General features: G+C 52.3%; 1 pseudogene; it reads right to left on the bottom strand.

Annotated features, from left to right (window-relative positions):
- Positions 1–1,356: 1,356 nt before the first annotated feature.
- Positions 1,357–1,504, bottom strand: LOC118630380 (annotated as a pseudogene).
- Positions 1,505–4,877: the final 3,373 nt, after the last annotated feature.

The raw sequence follows: 4,877 nt of genomic DNA, 5'->3' as shown, positions 1-4,877 counted from the left end.
TTTCCACTGGGGACCTGGGGTCATCGGCGGACTCATAGCATCAGACTTCCAGGACAGCACACTCACGTGCCGACTGTGGGCTGGCCGTGCAGTCGGGGCCGTCAGCTAGAACCCGGGATCGCTTCCCAGCATGGCGGCTTTGATGGTTGCTAACCCTGCATTCCAGGTGGGTGGCACCACTGCCGGTGCCCTCTGCCTGCCTGGCCAGAGGCCAGAGGAGCCCAGGTTCCACCTCTTAATAGGGCAGGTCTCGTAGAATTCAGGAGGCATGTTTGAAAAGCTGCAACATTTAACATTATAAAAACACAAGCCAAGTCAACAATAGAGACCTTTGAAGAAGATCTTTACACTCCTCGAATCTGGAAAGCATGGACTAGGGACTACAGGCGGCTGATACGGCCCCTGAGGCCTGGCTGGACGACAGTGATGACTGCCCCTCCAGAGGCTTGTGCGGATCCCCTCCAGCCTGGGCGTGCGGCTGCAGCAGGGAGCAGCTGTGTAGAGCGACTGCAGAGCAGAGCAACTCTGACTGGAGTGTTTGCATTCCCTCTTCTGAGAGAGGAGACGGTGATGAGCAGCTAGGACACTCAGCATTTATCTATGACTCTGCAGCACAGGCATCTTTTCAGACGTGTCTCTGCTGACTGTGCTTTACATTCACTGACTGTTTGAGCACAGTAGCAGCCCTGGGGTAAGACATGCCGGGAACCTCTGGAGAGGCGTGTCCTCCTTCATACATAAGAAAATGAGACGGGGAAGAAGAGAGAAGGAAGAAAGAAGAAAGAAAGAAAGAAGAAGAAAGAAAGGAAGGAAGGAAGGAAGGAAGAAGGAAGGAGGAAGAAAGAAAGAAAGAAAGAAAGAAAGAAAGAAAGAAAGAAAGAAAGAAAAGAAAAGGAAACTCACCAACTGCCCCCCGAAAATGCTCATAATTGCATCCGGCCCAAGAAACCAGAGGTGAAGAGGGAGCACAGAGCTCAGAGCACAGCCTGGAGCAGAGGCGGCCGGCTCAGCCCTTGGGCCTTTGCAGACCTCGCCGTCTGGCACTGGGAGAGCTGGAAAGAAAGCATGGGATCGGAAAGTCATTTGTTTCTCTTTGTGCACTTTCTCCCTTTATTTTAGGAAGGGACAGGGAGAGAGAGAGAGAGAGAGAAACCATCAATGTGGGAGAGAAGCATCCACCAGTTGCCTCCCATGGACCCCGGCCAGGAATCAAATCTGCAACCTGTGTATGTGCCCTGACCTGGACTCTAACCCAGGACTCTGGTGCACCAGGACGGGCTCCAACCAACCAAGCCACACTAGCCAGGGCTCCAAAAGATTTTATTTTATTTATTATTATTATTTATTTATGTATGTTGCAGTCCCCCACTACCACAAATGATGCAGTCGAGTTCCCCACATTTGGGGAAACTGCAGGGGTCAGCACGTCCGGAGTGCAAGGGATAAGCCTCGCCCTGGGAAAACCACCTCCGTGATCATGGTGTCTCCCCTGCCAGGTAAGAATCCAAAAGAAGATTTTAAGTGTGAAGAACTATCTTTCCTTAAACTTTATCAATGGTTAAGTTTCATAGGAAATTTTAGTTACTGAATTATTCAATCCAGATATTTTTAGATTGTCCTCTTGCTTGGGTTTTATTTTCCTAAAATTTCTTTTTATTTTATTCCCTTTTCTGCCCCCCCCACCTCCAAGCATCTTTTATCTTTAATTTTTATTTTTTTAATCTTTATTGTTGAAAGTATTACAGATGTTCCCCTGTTTTTAAATTTAAGGAAGGAAATGCCTCATCTGCCCCCTGCATGCCAAGCACTGCTCTGAGACCAAGGAAGCAGCCAACGAGCAAGTGCCTCTGCCCTGGGGGCTCCCCTTCTGCCCGGAGGACAGATGGGATGAGGCTGAGGGCTGCCAGGACTCGGCCCAGCAGGGTCTGAAACAGGTAGCCATGTATCCGGAGAGACTGGAGACCTCCAGCTGGGGAGGAGCCTTGGCCACTTCCATTTAGGGGGCGTGTGGGAGCTGGACGGAGGTGAGGAGAGGATGGCTGGGCTGGGAGGGGCACAGGGCCAGCATTCTGGGACCTTGGGAACATGGCTCAGATGTGGGAAGGTCTGAAGGAGAGAATAAAGGAGGACTCCAACGTTCGTGGCCACAGCCCTGGAAGGTTGGAGCCAGCAGGGCAGAGACGTCAGCGGGAGCAGCCTGGAGGCTGGTGTGGGTGGAAGGGGGGCTGCTGGACCAGGGAGCAGCCTGGGGGCAGGTGTGGGTGGAAGGGGGGCTGCTGGACCAGGCAAGGGTGGAGGCCAGGCTGTGTCTAAGACCGCGCAGAGGCCCGGCTGCACCGAGCTGAGAGGCACCTGACGACCAGTGCATGGCCATGAGGAGGCAGCCTCGTGGGGGGAGGGGCACAGATACTATTTGGCGTCATTTCCCTGAATCAGGGAGAAAGATGCTGGGCAGCAGCTGAGGCTTATTGTTGACCTGGGAGAAAAGTAGGAGGGAACCAGATGACATGGAGGAGGGAGCTAAGGATTCAGAAGGAAGGGGCTGGGCTGGGCCCTGGGGCTTTCCATCCAGAGTCCTTGGCGGGAGCGCAGAAGATTCCTGAACAGTAACGGGGAATCAGAGTGGTGGCCACGCTGGGAGAGGGCTCTCAGGCCTCTTCCCGCTGCTTCTAGGCCCTCCGTGAAGCCGACCTTGCGGTCCTTGGATGGAGGTGGGGAGGGGGCGCGCGTTGGAGGTTTGGACAGAGAGTAGAGGGGATGCAGTGCGTGGTGGGGTGTGGCAGGGCCACGCCAGGTCGTGGGCACTGTAATGAGACCAGCAAGTGGGTGGTGTGTCCCGAGAAATGGAGAGACGGGTGGGGTTGCCAGGTGGGAATGACACATGGGAGGGGAGGGAGTTAGGGGTCTCCAGGCTGGGCCCAGGCTGGGCGGAGGGACATCCTGGGCTGCATCTGCGAGAACCGGCTCTCCCTGGATTCTCTCTGTTCTGTTTGCTCTTCCTTCCTCTTGGTTACTTATCTTTCCCCACTGGCCCTGGAATAAAGCAGCTCCTGGTGACTAGTGCCTGGTGGGGGCAGTTCAGGCAGTGTCTTAGCAGGGATTCTGCAAGCTGCCTTTGCTCGCCTGCCCGGTGTGGCGGGGTAGCTCAGTGGACTGAGCGTCATCCTATAGACAGAGGTCCCGACTGGATTCGGGTCCGGGCTCCATCCATTCCCCGGTTGCTGGCTGATCCCCAGTTGGGGAGTGAAGAAGGCAGCCAGTCAATGCTTCTCACATCGATGTATTGATGTTTCTATCTTTATCCCTTTCCTCTCTCAAAAAAAATTAATAAAAACATATTTTTTAAAAAGCTGCCATTGTGCCCAGCTGGTGTGGCTCAGTGGCTGAGCATCAACCCATTCACCGAGAGGTCACTGGGTTGATTCCGGGTCAGGGCACATGCCCAGGTTGTGGGCCTGATCCCCAGGGGGGTCATGCAGGAAGCGGCCAACTGATGTTCTCTCTCATCAATGTTTCTCTCTCTCTCTCTCCCTCCCCCCCTCCCTTCCTCTCTCTCCAAAATCAATTAAGAAAAAGAATTTTTTAAAAAGCTGCCTTTGCTTGAGCATCTCCTGTAGGTCTGAGCCTCAGCTGGGTGCTGGCCTCGCCCACCTGCCCAGGGAATGGCTCTGGCTTAGGAAGACGGTATGGATGGACCTTGAGAGTATTATGCTAAGAGAAATAAGTCAGGCAGAAGAAGCTAAGAACCATATGATTTCACTCATGTGTGGGATATAAAACTGAAACTCATGGACAAACAGCAGTGTGGCGGTTATCAGAGGGAAGGGGATGTGGAGGTGGGGGGCAGAGGAGGCCGAACACATGGTGACAGAAGATGCTTTGACTGGGTGGTGGGCGCACCGTGTAATATACAGATCATGCGCCATAGAAATCCACACCTGAAACCTACATGATCCTATCAACCAATGTCACTCCAATACATTTAATGAAAAAAAGAAAGAAAACTCAGGAACTAACTTGCATGGTAAGTCCGGGTTCCTATGTTCTCTGTTCCTTCCTGCGCTGCCCGCCTCATGTCCCGCAGTGGACCTCACACTTCCGGTCTGCCTCCCAGAACCCCTGCACCTGCACTAAGCTGGGGGCGGCCAAGGGGACCTGGTGGCTTCATGGGCAATGAGGGGAGTTTTCCTGAGTGCAGACTGCGGAAAACGGAATATTCGTGTTAACCTAAAAATAAAAGGTCTTCAAAGTGACAGGCACCAAGCATTTACTGAGATTAATAAAGACAGTTATTTGGGACACACTGATCCGGCAGAAACCCAAACAGTGCGCCAGTTAGGAGACAAAGGCGAGGGCTATTCATGAGAAAGGGAATGGGAATGGTTACATCAATAGAAGAAAGTCATTTCTTTTTTTTTTTTTATCTTCACCCAAGGACTTTTCTTTGGTCATTTATCTTCAGATAGAGCAGGAGGGAGAGAGGAAGTAAGAGAGAGTAACATCGATGTGAGAGAGACACATCCACTGGTTGCCACATACACAACCCCAACCGGGGCTGGGGACAAACTGCAACTGAGGTATATGCCCTTAGTGGGAACAGAACCCGGGACTCTCTGGTCTGCAGGCCAATGCCCTAAATGTTGAGCCAAATTAGCCAAGGCTAGAAAGAAGTCACTTCTATTGGTGCAGATAACATAACAGTGATGCTCATTCTAAACAATGTTCTGAATTTTCAGTAAGGGACTCATCATTCAGTAGTCATAACATCTGCTTTCTGTTTGTTCCTGCAGACAGCTCTTTGGGGCACAATGTTCCTTTAGGGTTTTAGCCCCAGAGGTCTGAGACAGCTGTGCCAGGCAGGTACTCTGGCGGGCAGC

This window comes from Molossus molossus, unplaced genomic scaffold (genome assembly GCF_014108415.1).
Source record: "Molossus molossus isolate mMolMol1 unplaced genomic scaffold, mMolMol1.p scaffold_m16_p_14, whole genome shotgun sequence".
Taxonomy (NCBI): Eukaryota; Metazoa; Chordata; class Mammalia; order Chiroptera; family Molossidae; genus Molossus; species Molossus molossus.
This window is presented reverse-complemented; position numbering and strand designations above follow the sequence as displayed.